The sequence below is a fragment of the Oryzias latipes genome, chromosome 14 (genome assembly GCF_053564925.1).
Source record: "Oryzias latipes strain Hd-rR chromosome 14, Olatipes_Hd-rR_3.1".
NCBI classification, from domain to species: Eukaryota; Metazoa; Chordata; class Actinopteri; order Beloniformes; family Adrianichthyidae; genus Oryzias; species Oryzias latipes.
The window spans coordinates 154,918-175,796 of NC_136250.1; the positions used below are offsets into that span (position 1 = coordinate 154,918).

Here is a 20,879-nt window from a genome sequence, read left to right on the forward strand (position 1 = left end):
CGATGAGGAGAATCTGCGTGCTCAGGGACCCCAAAGGATCGCCAGATACCCAAACCAAGATGGCGGCCACTGGGTCACAACACGGGGAGCGGAAACCAGAGCCCCCCCACATAGAGTGCAGTCGGACGACCCAGACTTTACACAGAAGGTGCGTGTCATTAATAAACTCATAAAAGCAGTGCACCACCTTAATAATGTATCCAAAGAGGCTTATCCTCCATCCTTATGCAGAATAAGTCAAAATCTAACTGCAATCATCAAACCCTCCTCTCCCAATTTACAAACATTGAGTCTCATAGAGGGTAATGCTGAAAACTGGGCCTACACCACCATCCTGATTCTGAGGGAACACTATCAGAATAACATAGACTTGGAGCTGAACAGACTGTCCCAGCTCTCCACAGGAGGTTGGAGAGGACCCTTTGAGATCGCCACATGCTGGGCTAAGAGACACCTGGGCACGCGTTTGAAGCAAGAAACCCTGGACCGCTGCCAGAGAATGCTCACCACCAGGTTAAAAGAACCGGTCCCCCCCTCTCCTCCTCACTCTGTTGCAGAACTCACAGAGGAACCAGAGGAACACCCAAGCTTCGAGCTGGCTCCATCATCTCCACCAGCAGCAATCCAGCCTCTCTCTATAAGACCACACAGCGCAGCAGAAGCACATAAACGTTCCCCCAAGAAGACAAAGAAGAAACACACAGAAGGGGACAGCTCTCTACTGACTCCTCCTCCATCACGAGAGAAGCCCACTCCTGCAGCAGAACCATCTTCCATCCTGGGGCTGCAGCCAGCAGATGCTCAGCGTGTGTCACAGGAGCAAAGCAGCGAAGCTCCTCACTCCACCCCAGCGAGACGTGCAGCACATTCTACAGCAGCTGTGCAGGTATGCAGACCAATGCGACATGCCACCACCACCCACAAACTCCTAGACTGGCATCTTCACATACGTCAGGAGGTTGTCATTATGGGGGATTCCAACATTGGCAGACTTCCAGCTTTTAAGTCTGGCCACATCCAGGTGGACAGCTTTCCTGAAGCCACATGGCGTGATGCGGAATTCCTTCTGAAGAACGCCACCTGCCACACCTCACCAAGGACCCTTTTACTGTCCTTTGGCATCCACCAGAGGACTCATGAGGACAAGGATGTCCCTGTGACTGAAATGTTTCAAACATTCAAAGTGGCAGAACAACTGTTTCCAGATGCCACAATTGTAATCCCTATGATCGGATACTCACCTCGTCTACCACAGCAACAAAAAGCAGTCCTTGACTATATGAACGAACACATTGGAGAACTGTTTAATCACATTTACTTTTCAGATGACTCCATTGAGACAGAGCAGGACAATGTGCACTGGACTGCCGACACAGCCGTGAGGATGCTGAAACTCTGGAGTCCTTGGTTAAAATAATTCTCCCCCATCAACCTGCTTCAGAGGGTGGGAAAAGACTGAATTAGTGATCTAAAATTTAAAATCCTTTGTCTTTGTTTCAGGACAGCTCCAGGTCATATAAAGAGCAAACCAGAGTTTTTCCCTCCTTGTCCACCAGAGTGTACTAACGAGTAACAAATTCTAATATTAATGTTTTGACATGTCATTTTTGGACTTACCATGGCTTTTTGTCTTTCCTTTTAATCATTCCCCCTCAGGTACCCCTAATCTCTCCAGATGATTACATCTTTTAACCCTAACCCAGTTTATTTTGATCTCTAACCCTAACCAAAGAATTTTTTGCCTCAATTCTAACCCTAATATTCATAAAACTTTGAACTCATCCGTTTCAATTTAGGGGTTGAAGGCGATGCTGTGTTTTTAACCCTTCCTTACCTGCAGCGATTTCCAGACAGGTTTCCTCGGCACAAGGGAACCCTGAAACACAAGGGCATAAACACTTTCCAGAGGAGATGAGGGTGGAGCCATGGTTGGGGCAGGGAAGGCCAGTGCATCAGAATTCCATGCGTATCGCATGGAAATCTTAATTTTTCTCACTCCTAATCAGCCAGTGCCCCCTGCTTCCTGGCCCGGTTTCTACCTTTACTCCTCAGATGATCCACTTCCATTCAGAAGGATATGCTGTAAAAATGCAATTAGTTCAATGTTATTGTACATGGAAGATATTTCAATCAAGATGCTTTAAGGATAATTTGCTTCATTTGTTATATAATTTCATGTTTTACAGTTCAAATAAGCTTTTTTTAAAAAAATATTGTTCTATGTGAAATTTTAAAATCACGAGTGTCATTGAATGCAACCCTCCGAGTTGGCTTATTCCTATTTTCCACCGTGCCAGTGGAGGGCGCATCCTGCCCGGAGACAAGGACTGATTGGTCACTGATGACCCCAGGTGCATTTTGGGTGTGCATCCGCCCTGCAGACGGCATTTTGTCTCTGATCTCCAGACGGAACGTACTTCACTCGGAGCGTAGCTGCATTTGCAGGTTGTCATACTGTTTTTCTACTTATTCAAAGCCGTTGCCTGATGAAGACTTTTGATTGTTCGAAACGTTGCAACTTCGGCTTGTATATAGTTCTATTTTAAACCTGAACGCTCCATTAATAAACCGAAATTCATCGGTGAAAACACGACTCGTCCTCCATTTTGTATTAGCTTTAGCTTCTTAGTAGCCACGTCTGATAGAGCCTTATTGAGCTAATATGGCACCGAGGCCACATGAAGGCGACTGGATACAAGTCCAATCCAGGAGATGCAGAAGAAGAGGCCGTGTGTTCGAGCGAGACTACAGCAGCACGTCATCCAGTCATCCACACCACATTGATGGCGGCCACTGGGTCACAACACGGGGAGCGGAAACCAGAGCCCCCCCACTGACGCAGCCAGGGGGGACCCGCAGCAGCAGAGAGAGACCAGCCCTTTTGAGCGACAACACGCACGACGCCGCAGTACACCGCCAGCATCCTATTACTGGCGTGTTTACCCTGACGATGAGGAGAATCTGCGTGCTCAGGGACCCCAAAGGATCGCCAGATACCCAAACCAAGATGGCGGCCACTGGGTCACAACACGGGGAGCGGAAACCAGAGCCCCCCCACATAGAGTGCAGTCGGACGACCCAGACTTTACACAGAAGGTGCGTGTCATTAATAAACTCATAAAAGCAGTGCACCACCTTAATAATGTATCCAAAGAGGCTTATCCTCCATCCTTATGCAGAATAAGTCAAAATCTAACTGCAATCATCAAACCCTCCTCTCCCAATTTACAAACATTGAGTCTCATAGAGGGTAATGCTGAAAACTGGGCCTACACCACCATCCTGATTCTGAGGGAACACTATCAGAATAACATAGACTTGGAGCTGAACAGACTGTCCCAGCTCTCCACAGGAGGTTGGAGAGGACCCTTTGAGATCGCCACATGCTGGGCTAAGAGACACCTGGGCACGCGTTTGAAGCAAGAAACCCTGGACCGCTGCCAGAGAATGCTCACCACCAGGTTAAAAGAACCGGTCCCCCCCTCTCCTCCTCACTCTGTTGCAGAACTCACAGAGGAACCAGAGGAACACCCAAGCTTCGAGCTGGCTCCATCATCTCCACCAGCAGCAATCCAGCCTCTCTCTATAAGACCACACAGCGCAGCAGAAGCACATAAACGTTCCCCCAAGAAGACAAAGAAGAAACACACAGAAGGGGACAGCTCTCTACTGACTCCTCCATCACGAGAGAAGCCCACTCCTGCAGCAGAACCATCTTCCATCCTGGGGCTGCAGCCAGCAGATGCTCAGCGTGTGTCACAGGAGCAAAGCAGCGAAGCTCCTCACTCCACCCCAGCGAGACGTGCAGCACATTCTACAGCAGCTGTGCAGGTATGCAGACCAATGCGACATGCCACCACCACCCACAAACTCCTAGACTGGCATCTTCACATACGTCAGGAGGTTGTCATTATGGGGGATTCCAACATTGGCAGACTTCCAGCTTTTAAGTCTGGCCACATCCAGGTGGACAGCTTTCCTGAAGCCACATGGCGTGATGCGGAATTCCTTCTGAAGAACGCCACCTGCCACACCTCACCAAGGACCCTTTTACTGTCCTTTGGCATCCACCAGAGGACTCATGAGGACAAGGATGTCCCTGTGACTGAAATGTTTCAAACATTCAAAGTGGCAGAACAACTGTTTCCAGATGCCACAATTGTAATCCCTATGATCGGATACTCACCTCGTCTACCACAGCAACAAAAAGCAGTCCTTGACTATATGAACGAACACATTGGAGAACTGTTTAATCACATTTACTTTTCAGATGACTCCATTGAGACAGAGCAGGACAATGTGCACTGGACTGCCGACACAGCCGTGAGGATGCTGAAACTCTGGAGTCCTTGGTTAAAATAATTCTCCCCCATCAACCTGCTTCAGAGGGTGGGAAAAGACTGAATTAGTGATCTAAAATTTAAAATCCTTTGTCTTTGTTTCAGGACAGCTCCAGGTCATATAAAGAGCAAACCAGAGTTTTTCCCTCCTTGTCCACCAGAGTGTACTAACGAGTAACAAATTCTAATATTAATGTTTTGACATGTCATTTTTGGACTTACCATGGCTTTTTGTCTTTCCTTTTAATCATTCCCCCTCAGGTACCCCTAATCTCTCCAGATGATTACATCTTTTAACCCTAACCCAGTTTATTTTGATCTCTAACCCTAACCAAAGAATTTTTTGCCTCAATTCTAACCCTAATATTCATAAAACTTTGAACTCATCCGTTTCAATTTAGGGGTTGAAGGCGATGCTGTGTTTTTAACCCTTCCTTACCTGCAGCGATTTCCAGACAGGTTTCCTCGGCACAAGGGAACCCTGAAACACAAGGGCATAAACACTTTCCAGAGGAGATGAGGGTGGAGCCATGGTTGGGGCAGGGAAGGCCAGTGCATCAGAATTCCATGCGTATCGCATGGAAATCTTAATTTTTCTCACTCCTAATCAGCCAGTGCCCCCTGCTTCCTGGCCCGGTTTCTACCTTTACTCCTCAGATGATCCACTTCCATTCAGAAGGATATGCTGTAAAAATGCAATTAGTTCAATGTTATTGTACATGGAAGATATTTCAATCAAGATGCTTTAAGGATAATTTGCTTCATTTGTTATATAATTTCATGTTTTACAGTTCAAATAAGCTTTTTTTTAAAAAATATTGTTCTATGTGAAATTTTAAAATCACGAGTGTCATTGAATGCAACCCTCCGAGTTGGCTTATTCCTATTTTCCACCGTGCCAGTGGAGGGCGCATCCTGCCCGGAGACAAGGACTGATTGGTCACTGATGACCCCAGGTGCATTTTGGGTGTGCATCCGCCCTGCAGACGGCATTTTGTCTCTGATCTCCAGACGGAACGTACTTCACTCGGAGCGTAGCTGCATTTGCAGGTTGTCATACTGTTTTTCTACTTATTCAAAGCCGTTGCCTGATGAAGACTTTTGATTGTTCGAAACGTTGCAACTTCGGCTTGTATATAGTTCTATTTTAAACCTGAACGCTCCATTAATAAACCGAAATTCATCGGTGAAAACACGACTCGTCCTCCATTTTGTATTAGCTTTAGCTTCTTAGTAGCCACGTCTGATAGAGCCTTATTGAGCTAATATGGCACCGAGGCCACATGAAGGCGACTGGATACAAGTCCAATCCAGGAGATGCAGAAGAAGAGGCCGTGTGTTCGAGCGAGACTACAGCAGCACGTCATCCAGTCATCCACACCACATCAAGGGGCGCTCCTACGCTGACGCAGCCAGGGGGGACCCGCAGCAGCAGAGAGAGACCAGCCCTTTTGAGCGACAACACGCACGACGCCGCAGTACACCGCCAGCATCCTATTACTGGCGTGTTTACCCTGACGATGAGGAGAATCTGCGTGCTCAGGGACCCCAAAGGATCGCCAGATACCCAAACCAAGATGGCGGCCACTGGGTCACAACACGGGGAGCGGAAACCAGAGCCCCCCCACATAGAGTGCAGTCGGACGACCCAGACTTTACACAGAAGGTGCGTGTCATTAATAAACTCATAAAAGCAGTGCACCACCTTAATAATGTATCCAAAGAGGCTTATCCTCCATCCTTATGCAGAATAAGTCAAAATCTAACTGCAATCATCAAACCCTCCTCTCCCAATTTACAAACATTGAGTCTCATAGAGGGTAATGCTGAAAACTGGGCCTACACCACCATCCTGATTCTGAGGGAACACTATCAGAATAACATAGACTTGGAGCTGAACAGACTGTCCCAGCTCTCCACAGGAGGTTGGAGAGGACCCTTTGAGATCGCCACATGCTGGGCTAAGAGACACCTGGGCACGCGTTTGAAGCAAGAAACCCTGGACCGCTGCCAGAGAATGCTCACCACCAGGTTAAAAGAACCGGTCCCCCCCTCTCCTCCTCACTCTGTTGCAGAACTCACAGAGGAACCAGAGGAACACCCAAGCTTCGAGCTGGCTCCATCATCTCCACCAGCAGCAATCCAGCCTCTCTCTATAAGACCACACAGCGCAGCAGAAGCACATAAACGTTCCCCCAAGAAGACAAAGAAGAAACACACAGAAGGGGACAGCTCTCTACTGACTCCTCCTCCATCACGAGAGAAGCCCACTCCTGCAGCAGAACCATCTTCCATCCTGGGGCTGCAGCCAGCAGATGCTCAGCGTGTGTCACAGGAGCAAAGCAGCGAAGCTCCTCACTCCACCCCAGCGAGACGTGCAGCACATTCTACAGCAGCTGTGCAGGTATGCAGACCAATGCGACATGCCACCACCACCCACAAACTCCTAGACTGGCATCTTCACATACGTCAGGAGGTTGTCATTATGGGGGATTCCAACATTGGCAGACTTCCAGCTTTTAAGTCTGGCCACATCCAGGTGGACAGCTTTCCTGAAGCCACATGGCGTGATGCGGAATTCCTTCTGAAGAACGCCACCTGCCACACCTCACCAAGGACCCTTTTACTGTCCTTTGGCATCCACCAGAGGACTCATGAGGACAAGGATGTCCCTGTGACTGAAATGTTTCAAACATTCAAAGTGGCAGAACAACTGTTTCCAGATGCCACAATTGTAATCCCTATGATCGGATACTCACCTCGTCTACCACAGCAACAAAAAGCAGTCCTTGACTATATGAACGAACACATTGGAGAACTGTTTAATCACATTTACTTTTCAGATGACTCCATTGAGACAGAGCAGGACAATGTGCACTGGACTGCCGACACAGCCGTGAGGATGCTGAAACTCTGGAGTCCTTGGTTAAAATAATTCTCCCCCATCAACCTGCTTCAGAGGGTGGGAAAAGACTGAATTAGTGATCTAAAATTTAAAATCCTTTGTCTTTGTTTCAGGACAGCTCCAGGTCATATAAAGAGCAAACCAGAGTTTTTCCCTCCTTGTCCACCAGAGTGTACTAACGAGTAACAAATTCTAATATTAATGTTTTGACATGTCATTTTTGGACTTACCATGGCTTTTTGTCTTTCCTTTTAATCATTCCCCCTCAGGTACCCCTAATCTCTCCAGATGATTACATCTTTTAACCCTAACCCAGTTTATTTTGATCTCTAACCCTAACCAAAGAATTTTTTGCCTCAATTCTAACCCTAATATTCATAAAACTTTGAACTCATCCGTTTCAATTTAGGGGTTGAAGGCGATGCTGTGTTTTTAACCCTTCCTTACCTGCAGCGATTTCCAGACAGGTTTCCTCGGCACAAGGGAACCCTGAAACACAAGGGCATAAACACTTTCCAGAGGAGATGAGGGTGGAGCCATGGTTGGGGCAGGGAAGGCCAGTGCATCAGAATTCCATGCGTATCGCATGGAAATCTTAATTTTTCTCACTCCTAATCAGCCAGTGCCCCCTGCTTCCTGGCCCGGTTTCTACCTTTACTCCTCAGATGATCCACTTCCATTCAGAAGGATATGCTGTAAAAATGCAATTAGTTCAATGTTATTGTACATGGAAGATATTTCAATCAAGATGCTTTAAGGATAATTTGCTTCATTTGTTATATAATTTCATGTTTTACAGTTCAAATAAGCTTTTTTTAAAAAAATATTGTTCTATGTGAAATTTTAAAATCACGAGTGTCATTGAATGCAACCCTCCGAGTTGGCTTATTCCTATTTTCCACCGTGCCAGTGGAGGGCGCATCCTGCCCGGAGACAAGGACTGATTGGTCACTGATGACCCCAGGTGCATTTTGGGTGTGCATCCGCCCTGCAGACGGCATTTTGTCTCTGATCTCCAGACGGAACGTACTTCACTCGGAGCGTAGCTGCATTTGCAGGTTGTCATACTGTTTTTCTACTTATTCAAAGCCGTTGCCTGATGAAGACTTTTGATTGTTCGAAACGTTGCAACTTCGGCTTGTATATAGTTCTATTTTAAACCTGAACGCTCCATTAATAAACCGAAATTCATCGGTGAAAACACGACTCGTCCTCCATTTTGTATTAGCTTTAGCTTCTTAGTAGCCACGTCTGATAGAGCCTTATTGAGCTAATATGGCACCGAGGCCACATGAAGGCGACTGGATACAAGTCCAATCCAGGAGATGCAGAAGAAGAGGCCGTGTGTTCGAGCGAGACTACAGCAGCACGTCATCCAGTCATCCACACCACATCAAGGGGCGCTCCTACGCTGACGCAGCCAGGGGGGACCCGCAGCAGCAGAGAGAGACCAGCCCTTTTGAGCGACAACACGCACGACGCCGCAGTACACCGCCAGCATCCTATTACTGGCGTGTTTACCCTGACGATGAGGAGAATCTGCGTGCTCAGGGACCCCAAAGGATCGCCAGATACCCAAACCAAGATGGCGGCCACTGGGTCACAACACGGGGAGCGGAAACCAGAGCCCCCCCACATAGAGTGCAGTCGGACGACCCAGACTTTACACAGAAGGTGCGTGTCATTAATAAACTCATAAAAGCAGTGCACCACCTTAATAATGTATCCAAAGAGGCTTATCCTCCATCCTTATGCAGAATAAGTCAAAATCTAACTGCAATCATCAAACCCTCCTCTCCCAATTTACAAACATTGAGTCTCATAGAGGGTAATGCTGAAAACTGGGCCTACACCACCATCCTGATTCTGAGGGAACACTATCAGAATAACATAGACTTGGAGCTGAACAGACTGTCCCAGCTCTCCACAGGAGGTTGGAGAGGACCCTTTGAGATCGCCACATGCTGGGCTAAGAGACACCTGGGCACGCGTTTGAAGCAAGAAACCCTGGACCGCTGCCAGAGAATGCTCACCACCAGGTTAAAAGAACCGGTCCCCCCCTCTCCTCCTCACTCTGTTGCAGAACTCACAGAGGAACCAGAGGAACACCCAAGCTTCGAGCTGGCTCCATCATCTCCACCAGCAGCAATCCAGCCTCTCTCTATAAGACCACACAGCGCAGCAGAAGCACATAAACGTTCCCCCAAGAAGACAAAGAAGAAACACACAGAAGGGGACAGCTCTCTACTGACTCCTCCTCCATCACGAGAGAAGCCCACTCCTGCAGCAGAACCATCTTCCATCCTGGGGCTGCAGCCAGCAGATGCTCAGCGTGTGTCACAGGAGCAAAGCAGCGAAGCTCCTCACTCCACCCCAGCGAGACGTGCAGCACATTCTACAGCAGCTGTGCAGGTATGCAGACCAATGCGACATGCCACCACCACCCACAAACTCCTAGACTGGCATCTTCACATACGTCAGGAGGTTGTCATTATGGGGGATTCCAACATTGGCAGACTTCCAGCTTTTAAGTCTGGCCACATCCAGGTGGACAGCTTTCCTGAAGCCACATGGCGTGATGCGGAATTCCTTCTGAAGAACGCCACCTGCCACACCTCACCAAGGACCCTTTTACTGTCCTTTGGCATCCACCAGAGGACTCATGAGGACAAGGATGTCCCTGTGACTGAAATGTTTCAAACATTCAAAGTGGCAGAACAACTGTTTCCAGATGCCACAATTGTAATCCCTATGATCGGATACTCACCTCGTCTACCACAGCAACAAAAAGCAGTCCTTGACTATATGAACGAACACATTGGAGAACTGTTTAATCACATTTACTTTTCAGATGACTCCATTGAGACAGAGCAGGACAATGTGCACTGGACTGCCGACACAGCCGTGAGGATGCTGAAACTCTGGAGTCCTTGGTTAAAATAATTCTCCCCCATCAACCTGCTTCAGAGGGTGGGAAAAGACTGAATTAGTGATCTAAAATTTAAAATCCTTTGTCTTTGTTTCAGGACAGCTCCAGGTCATATAAAGAGCAAACCAGAGTTTTTCCCTCCTTGTCCACCAGAGTGTACTAACGAGTAACAAATTCTAATATTAATGTTTTGACATGTCATTTTTGGACTTACCATGGCTTTTTGTCTTTCCTTTTAATCATTCCCCCTCAGGTACCCCTAATCTCTCCAGATGATTACATCTTTTAACCCTAACCCAGTTTATTTTGATCTCTAACCCTAACCAAAGAATTTTTTGCCTCAATTCTAACCCTAATATTCATAAAACTTTGAACTCATCCGTTTCAATTTAGGGGTTGAAGGCGATGCTGTGTTTTTAACCCTTCCTTACCTGCAGCGATTTCCAGACAGGTTTCCTCGGCACAAGGGAACCCTGAAACACAAGGGCATAAACACTTTCCAGAGGAGATGAGGGTGGAGCCATGGTTGGGGCAGGGAAGGCCAGTGCATCAGAATTCCATGCGTATCGCATGGAAATCTTAATTTTTCTCACTCCTAATCAGCCAGTGCCCCCTGCTTCCTGGCCCGGTTTCTACCTTTACTCCTCAGATGATCCACTTCCATTCAGAAGGATATGCTGTAAAAATGCAATTAGTTCAATGTTATTGTACATGGAAGATATTTCAATCAAGATGCTTTAAGGATAATTTGCTTCATTTGTTATATAATTTCATGTTTTACAGTTCAAATAAGCTTTTTTTAAAAAAATATTGTTCTATGTGAAATTTTAAAATCACGAGTGTCATTGAATGCAACCCTCCGAGTTGGCTTATTCCTATTTTCCACCGTGCCAGTGGAGGGCGCATCCTGCCCGGAGACAAGGACTGATTGGTCACTGATGACCCCAGGTGCATTTTGGGTGTGCATCCGCCCTGCAGACGGCATTTTGTCTCTGATCTCCAGACGGAACGTACTTCACTCGGAGCGTAGCTGCATTTGCAGGTTGTCATACTGTTTTTCTACTTATTCAAAGCCGTTGCCTGATGAAGACTTTTGATTGTTCGAAACGTTGCAACTTCGGCTTGTATATAGTTCTATTTTAAACCTGAACGCTCCATTAATAAACCGAAATTCATCGGTGAAAACACGACTCGTCCTCCATTTTGTATTAGCTTTAGCTTCTTAGTAGCCACGTCTGATAGAGCCTTATTGAGCTAATATGGCACCGAGGCCACATGAAGGCGACTGGATACAAGTCCAATCCAGGAGATGCAGAAGAAGAGGCCGTGTGTTCGAGCGAGACTACAGCAGCACGTCATCCAGTCATCCACACCACATTGATGGCGGCCACTGGGTCACAACACGGGGAGCGGAAACCAGAGCCCCCCCACTGACGCAGCCAGGGGGGACCCGCAGCAGCAGAGAGAGACCAGCCCTTTTGAGCGACAACACGCACGACGCCGCAGTACACCGCCAGCATCCTATTACTGGCGTGTTTACCCTGACGATGAGGAGAATCTGCGTGCTCAGGGACCCCAAAGGATCGCCAGATACCCAAACCAAGATGGCGGCCACTGGGTCACAACACGGGGAGCGGAAACCAGAGCCCCCCCACATAGAGTGCAGTCGGACGACCCAGACTTTACACAGAAGGTGCGTGTCATTAATAAACTCATAAAAGCAGTGCACCACCTTAATAATGTATCCAAAGAGGCTTATCCTCCATCCTTATGCAGAATAAGTCAAAATCTAACTGCAATCATCAAACCCTCCTCTCCCAATTTACAAACATTGAGTCTCATAGAGGGTAATGCTGAAAACTGGGCCTACACCACCATCCTGATTCTGAGGGAACACTATCAGAATAACATAGACTTGGAGCTGAACAGACTGTCCCAGCTCTCCACAGGAGGTTGGAGAGGACCCTTTGAGATCGCCACATGCTGGGCTAAGAGACACCTGGGCACGCGTTTGAAGCAAGAAACCCTGGACCGCTGCCAGAGAATGCTCACCACCAGGTTAAAAGAACCGGTCCCCCCCTCTCCTCCTCACTCTGTTGCAGAACTCACAGAGGAACCAGAGGAACACCCAAGCTTCGAGCTGGCTCCATCATCTCCACCAGCAGCAATCCAGCCTCTCTCTATAAGACCACACAGCGCAGCAGAAGCACATAAACGTTCCCCCAAGAAGACAAAGAAGAAACACACAGAAGGGGACAGCTCTCTACTGACTCCTCCATCACGAGAGAAGCCCACTCCTGCAGCAGAACCATCTTCCATCCTGGGGCTGCAGCCAGCAGATGCTCAGCGTGTGTCACAGGAGCAAAGCAGCGAAGCTCCTCACTCCACCCCAGCGAGACGTGCAGCACATTCTACAGCAGCTGTGCAGGTATGCAGACCAATGCGACATGCCACCACCACCCACAAACTCCTAGACTGGCATCTTCACATACGTCAGGAGGTTGTCATTATGGGGGATTCCAACATTGGCAGACTTCCAGCTTTTAAGTCTGGCCACATCCAGGTGGACAGCTTTCCTGAAGCCACATGGCGTGATGCGGAATTCCTTCTGAAGAACGCCACCTGCCACACCTCACCAAGGACCCTTTTACTGTCCTTTGGCATCCACCAGAGGACTCATGAGGACAAGGATGTCCCTGTGACTGAAATGTTCCAAACTGTTAAAGTGGCTGAAGAACTTTTCCCAGAGGCCAAAATTGTGGTCCCTGCAATCAAGTACTCACCTAGCCTGCCACCACAACAAAAAGCTGTGCTGGACTATTTGAATGAGCATGTCGTGGAACTATTTAATCACATCCCTCTTTCAGGTGACTCTGTTGAAACAGGCCAGAACAATGTGGACTGGACTGCAGACGCAGCGTTGAGAGTTCTGCAATACTGGGGTCCCTGGTTAAAATAATTCCCCCTTAATCTGCTTTGGAGGGAGGGAAAATACAGAGTGATCAACATTCATTTACATCTGTTTCTTTGTTTTCAGAGCAGCTCCAGCACAAAAGATGGTTCGCAACCAGTGTCTTTCCCTCTGTATCCAGAAGAGGGACTTAATGTGTAAACCAATCAGGTTGATTTACCTTTCTTTTTTATCCAGCAGATGGAACCAAAGAGTCTCATAATCTGAATGCTTAATTTTGACTGTCAATTTCTTTGGGCTTAACCATGGCTGTTTGACCTTCATTGAACCATCTTCATTTAACTGTCCCTGGTCCCTACCTCTGACCCTAACCAGATGGGTTTGGTCCCCTAACCCTAACCGGATGATTACTTTGCCCTAATCCTAACCCCTTTGGACCCATAAGGCCCTATACTTACCCACTTAAAGATTTGGATCCAAAATAATGGTAAAATTTGACCCATACCTACCTGCTGTGATTACCAGACAGCTCCATCCACGAGCACAACCCTGAAACAAAAAGAAAAAAATAAAGTTAAGGGGAGATGAAGGTGGAGCCATGGTCGAGACAGAGATGGCCCGTGCATCAGGACCCCATGCTCGGCATGGGGTTCTTAATTTTCTCACTCCTAATCAGCCAGAGCCCTCTGATTCTTTGCCAGGCTTCTTCCTTTTCTCCTCCATCATCTAACTCCAGTTGGAAGGACACATGCTGCAAATATACAATCAGTTCAATTTTGATTTAAAAGAAGAAAAAAGTATTGGTTTAAAAGCATTTTGTAATGTCTGATTGGTAACCTTACAATATATGTTCATGTTTTATTGTTCAAATAGTTTAAACATGACTCCTTTTATGTGTAAATAGTTAAAAGTGATTTTTTTACATGCAAGTACAAAATGACAACAGTCATTGAATGTAACCCTCCGAGTTGGAATATTCCCATACTCCGCCGGGCCAGTGGAGGGCGCACTCTGCCCAGAGACAAGCAGCGATTGGTCACTGAAGGACCCAGGTGCATTTTGGGTATTGATCCGTGTTGTTGACGGTGACTTGACTTTGATCTCCAGACAGAGCGGACCTCACTCGGAGCGCAGCTGCAATTGCAGGTTTTCATACTCTATTCGAATTTATTCAAAGCCATTGCCTGATGAAGACTCTTTACTGTTCGAAACGTTGCAACTTCGGCTTGTATATAGTTCTATTTTAAACCTGAACGCTCCATTAATAAACCGAAATTCATCGGTGAAAACACGACTCGTCCTCCATTTTGTATTAGCTTTAGCTTCTTAGTAGCCACGTCTGATAGAGCCTTATTGAGCTAATATGGCACCGAGGCCACATGAAGGCGACTGGATACAAGTCCAATCCAGGAGATGCAGAAGAAGAGGCCGTGTGTTCGAGCGAGACTACAGCAGCACGTCATCCAGTCATCCACACCACATCAAGGGGCGCTCCTACGCTGACGCAGCCAGGGGGGACCCGCAGCAGCAGAGAGAGCCCAGCCCTTTTGAGCGACAACACGCACGACGCCGCAGTACACCGCCAGCATCCTATTACTGGCGTGTTTACCCTGACGATGAGGAGAATCTGCGTGCTCAGGGACCCCAAAGGATCGCCAGATACCCAAACCAAGAGGGCGGCCACTGGGTCACAACACGGGGAGCGGAAACCAGAGCCCCCCCACATAGAGTGCAGTCGGACGACCCAGACTTTACACAGAAGGTGCGTGTCATTAATAAACTCATAAAAGCAGTGCACCACCTTAATAATGTATCCAAAGAGGCTTATCCTCCATCCTTATGCAGAATAAGTCAAAATCTAACTGCAATCATCAAACCCTCCTCTCCCAATTTACAAACATTGAGTCTCATAGAGGGTAATGCTGAAAACTGGGCCTACACCACCATCCTGATTCTGAGGGAACACTATCAGAATAACATAGACTTGGAGCTGAACAGACTGTCCCAGCTCTCCACAGGAGGTTGGAGAGGACCCTTTGAGATCGCCACATGCTGGGCTAAGAGACACCTGGGCACGCGTTTGAAGCAAGAAACCCTGGACCGCTGCCAGAGAATGCTCACCACCAGGTTAAAAGAACCGGTCCCCCCCTCTCCTCCTCACTCTGTTGCAGAACTCACAGAGGAACCAGAGGAACACCCAAGCTTCGAGCTGGCTCCATCATCTCCACCAGCAGCAATCCAGCCTCTCTCTATAAGACCACACAGCGCAGCAGAAGCACATAAACGTTCCCCCAAGAAGACAAAGAAGAAACACACAGAAGGGGACAGCTCTCTACTGACTCCTCCTCCATCACGAGAGAAGCCCACTCCTGCAGCAGAACCATCTTCCATCCTGGGGCTGCAGCCAGCAGATGCTCAGCGTGTGTCACAGGAGCAAAGCAGCGAAGCTCCTCACTCCACCCCAGCGAGACGTGCAGCACATTCTACAGCAGCTGTGCAGGTATGCAGACCAATGCGACATGCCACCACCACCCACAAACTCCTAGACTGGCATCTTCACATACGTCAGGAGGTTGTCATTATGGGGGATTCCAACATTGGCAGACTTCCAGCTTTTAAGTCTGGCCACATCCAGGTGGACAGCTTTCCTGAAGCCACATGGCGTGATGCGGAATTCCTTCTGAAGAACGCCACCTGCCACACCTCACCAAGGACCCTTTTACTGTCCTTTGGCATCCACCAGAGGACTCATGAGGACAAGGATGTCCCTGTGACTGAAATGTTCCAAACTGTTAAAGTGGCAGAAGAACTTTTCCCAGAGGCCAAAATTGTGGTCCCTGCAATCAAGTACTCACCTAGCCTGCCACCACAACAAAAAGCTGTGCTGGACTATTTGAATGAGCATGTCGTGGAACTATTTAATCACATCCCTCTTTCAGGTGACTCTGTTGAAACAGGCCAGAACAATGTGGACTGGACTGCAGACGCAGCGTTGAGAGTTCTGCAATACTGGGGTCCCTGGTTAAAATAATTCCCCCTTAATCTGCTTTGGAGGGAGGGAAAATACAGAGTGATCAACATTCATTTACATCTGTTTCTTTGTTTTCAGAGCAGCTCCAGCACAAAAGATGGTTCGCAACCAGTGTCTTTCCCTCTGTATCCAGAAGAGGGACTTAATGTGTAAACCAATCAGGTTGATTTACCTTTCTTTTTTATCCAGCAGATGGAACCAAAGAGTCTCATAATCTGAATGCTTAATTTTGACTGTCAATTTCTTTGGGCTTAACCATGGCTGTTTGACCTTCATTGAACCATCTTCATTTAACTGTCCCTGGTCCCTACCTCTGACCCTAACCAGATGGGTTTGGTCCCCTAACCCTAACCGGATGATTACTTTGCCCTAATCCTAACCCCTTTGGACCCATAAGGCCCTATACTTACCCACTTAAAGATTTGGATCCAAAATAATGGTAACATTTGACCCATACCTACCTGCTGTGATTACCAGACAGCTCCATCCACGAGCACAACCCTGAAACAAAAAGAAAAAAATAAAGTTAAGGGGAGATGAAGGTGGAGCCATGGTCGAGACAGAGATGGCCCGTGCATCAGGACCCCATGCTCGGCATGGGGTTCTTAATTTTCTCACTCCTAATCAGCCAGAGCCCTCTGATTCTTTGCCAGGCTTCTTCCTTTTCTCCTCCATCATCTAACTCCAGTTGGAAGGACACATGCTGCAAATATACAATCAGTTCAATTTTGATTTAAAAGAAGAAAAAAGTATTGGTTTAAAAGCATTTTGTAATGTCTGATTGGTAACCTTACAATATATGTTCATGTTTTATTGTTCAAATAGTTTAAACATGACTCCTTTTATGTGTAAATAGTTAAAAGTGATTTTTTTACATGCAAGTACAAAATGACAACAGTCATTGAATGTAACCCTCCGAGTTGGAATATTCCCATACTCCGCCGGGCCAGTGGAGGGCGCACTCTGCCCAGAGACAAGCAGCGATTGGTCACTGAAGGACCCAGGTGCATTTTGGGTATTGATCCGTGTTGTTGACGGTGACTTGACTTTGATCTCCAGACAGAGCGGACCTCACTCGGAGCGCAGCTGCAATTGCAGGTTTTCATACTCTATTCGAATTTATTCAAAGCCATTGCCTGATGAAGACTCTTTACTGTTCGAAACGTTGCAACTTCGGCTTGTATATAGTTCTATTTTAAACCTGAACGCTCCATTAATAAACCGAAATTCATCGGTGAAAACACGACTCGTCCTCCATTTTGTATTAGCTTTAGCTTCTTAGTAGCCACGTCTGATAGAGCCTTATTGAGCTAATATGGCACCGAGGCCACATGAAGGCGACTGGATACAAGTCCAATCCAGGAGATGCAGAAGAAGAGGCCGTGTGTTCGAGCGAGACTACAGCAGCACGTCATCCAGTCATCCACACCACATCAAGGGGCGCTCCTACGCTGACGCAGCCAGGGGGGACCCGCAGCAGCAGAGAGAGCCCAGCCCTTTTGAGCGACAACACGCACGACGCCGCAGTACACCGCCAGCATCCTATTACTGGCGTGTTTACCCTGACGATGAGGAGAATCTGCGTGCTCAGGGACCCCAAAGGATCGCCAGATACCCAAACCAAGATGGCGGCCACTGGGTCACAACACGGGGAGCGGAAACCAGAGCCCCCCCACATAGAGTGCAGTCGGACGACCCAGACTTTACACAGAAGGTGCGTGTCATTAATAAACTCATAAAAGCAGTGCACCACCTTAATAATGTATCCAAAGAGGCTTATCCTCCATCCTTATGCAGAATAAGTCAAAATCTAACTGCAATCATCAAACCCTCCTCTCCCAATTTACAAACATTGAGTCTCATAGAGGGTAATGCTGAAAACTGGGCCTACACCACCATCCTGATTCTGAGGGAACACTATCAGAATAACATAGACTTGGAGCTGAACAGACTGTCCCAGCTCTCCACAGGAGGTTGGAGAGGACCCTTTGAGATCGCCACATGCTGGGCTAAGAGACACCTGGGCACGCGTTTGAAGCAAGAAACCCTGGACCGCTGCCAGAGAATGCTCACCACCAGGTTAAAAGAACCGGTCCCCCCCTCTCCTCCTCACTCTGTTGCAGAACTCACAGAGGAACCAGAGGAACACCCAAGCTTCGAGCTGGCTCCATCATCTCCACCAGCAGCAATCCAGCCTCTCTCTATAAGACCACACAGCGCAGCAGAAGCACATAAACGTTCCCCCAAGAAGACAAAGAAGAAACACACAGAAGGGGACAGCTCTCTACTGACTCCTCCTCCATCACGAGAGAAGCCCACTCCTGCAGCAGAACCATCTTCCATCCTGGGGCTGCAGCCAGCAGATGCTCAGCGTGTGTCACAGGAGCAAAGCAGCGAAGCTCCTCACTCCACCCCAGCGAGACGTGCAGCACATTCTACAGCAGCTGTGCAGGTATGCAGACCAATGCGACATGCCACCACCACCCACAAACTCCTAGACTGGCATCTTCACATACGTCAGGAGGTTGTCATTATGGGGGATTCCAACATTGGCAGACTTCCAGCTTTTAAGTCTGGCCACATCCAGGTGGACAGCTTTCCTGAAGCCACATGGCGTGATGCGGAATTCCTTCTGAAGAACGCCACCTGCCACACCTCACCAAGGACCCTTTTACTGTCCTTTGGCATCCACCAGAGGACTCATGAGGACAAGGATGTCCCTGTGACTGAAATGTTCCAAACTGTTAAAGTGGCAGAAGAACTTTTCCCAGAGGCCAAAATTGTGGTCCCTGCAATCAAGTACTCACCTAGCCTGCCACCACAACAAAAAGCTGTGCTGGACTATTTGAATGAGCATGTCGTGGAACTATTTAATCACATCCCTCTTTCAGGTGACTCTGTTGAAACAGGCCAGAACAATGTGGACTGGACTGCAGACGCAGCGTTGAGAGTTCTGCAATACTGGGGTCCCTGGTTAAAATAATTCCCCCTTAATCTGCTTTGGAGGGAGGGAAAATACAGAGTGATCAACATTCATTTACATCTGTTTCTTTGTTTTCAGAGCAGCTCCAGCACAAAAGATGGTTCGCAACCAGTGTCTTTCCCTCTGTATCCAGAAGAGGGACTTAATGTGTAAACCAATCAGGTTGATTTACCTTTCTTTTTTATCCAGCAGATGGAACCAAAGAGTCTCATAATCTGAATGCTTAATTTTGACTGTCAATTTCTTTGGGCTTAACCATGGCTGTTTGACCTTCATTGAACCATCTTCATTTAACTGTCCCTGGTCCCTACCTCTGACCCTAACCAGATGGGTTTGGTCCCCTAACCCTAACCGGATGATTACTTTGCCCTAATCCTAACCCCTTTGGACCCATAAGGCCCTATACTTACCCACTTAAAGATTTGGATCCAAAATAATGGTAACATTTGACCCATACCTACCTGCTGTGATTACCAGACAGCTCCATCCACGAGCACAACCCTGAAACAAAAAGAAAAAAATAAAGTTAAGGGGAGATGAAGGTGGAGCCATGGTCGAGACAGAGATGGCCCGTGCATCAGGACCCCATGCTCGGCATGGGGTTCTTAATTTTCTCACTCCTAATCAGCCAGAGCCCTCTGATTCTTTGCCAGGCTTCTTCCTTTTCTCCTCCATCATCTAACTCCAGTTGGAAGGACACATGCTGCAAATATACAATCAGTTCAATTTTGATTTAAAAGAAGAAAAAAGTATTGGTTTAAAAGCATTTTGTAATGTCTGATTGGTAACCTTACAATATATGTTCATGTTTTATTGTTCAAATAGTTTAAACATGACTCCTTTTATGTGTAAATAGTTAAAAGTGATTTTTTTACATGCAAGTACAAAATGACAACAGTCATTGAATGTAACCCTCCGAGTTGGAATATTCCCATACTCCGCCGGGCCAGTGGAGGGCGCACTCTGCCCAGAGACAAGCAGCGATTGGTCACTGAAGGACCCAGGTGCATTTTGGGTATTGATCCGTGTTGTTGACGGTGACTTGACTTTGATCTCCAGACAGAGCGGACCTCACTCGGAGCGCAGCTGCAATTGCAGGTTTTCATACTCTATTCGAATTTATTCAAAGCCATTGCCTGATGAAGACTCTTTACTGTTCGAAACGTTGCAACTTCGGCTTGTATATAGTTCTATTTTAAACCTGAACGCTCCATTAATAAACCGAAATTCATCGGTGAAAACACGACTCGTCCTCCATTTTGTATTAGCTTTAGCTTCTTAGTAGCCACGTCTGATAGAGCCTTATTGAGCTAATATGGCACCGAGGCCACATGAAGGCGACTGGATACAAGTCCAATCCAGGAGATGCAGAAGAAGAGGCCGTGTGTTCGAGCGAGACTACAGCAGCACGTCATCCAGTCATCCACACCACATCAAGGGGCGCTCCTACGCTGACGCAGCCAGGGGGGACCCGCAGCAGCAGAGAGAGCCCAGCCCTTTTGAGCGACAACACGCACGACGCCGCAGTACACCGCCAGCATCCTATTACTGGCGTGTTTACCCTGACGATGAGGAGAATCTGCGTGCTCAGGGACCCCAAAGGATCGCCAGATACCCAAACCAAGAGGGCGGCCACTGGGTCACAACACGGGGAGCGGAAACCAGAGCCCCCCCACATAGAGTGCAGTCGGACGACCCAGACTTTACACAGAAGGTGCGTGTCATTAATAAACTCATAAAAGCAGTGCACCACCTTAATAATGTATCCAAAGAGGCTTAT

General features: G+C 47.6%; 1 protein-coding gene across 1 annotated transcript in view; it reads left to right on the forward strand.

Annotated features, from left to right (window-relative positions):
* LOC111947055 (uncharacterized) overlaps window positions 1–20,879 on the forward strand; it is a 46,584-nt gene that overhangs the window by 14,524 nt on the left and 11,181 nt on the right. The window contains exon 2 of the mRNA XM_078930800.1: window positions 1–20,879. This exon is cut by the window's left edge and continues 13,885 nt beyond it; it is cut by the window's right edge and continues 11,181 nt beyond it. The gene's annotated coding sequence lies outside the window, so the exon portion shown is untranslated.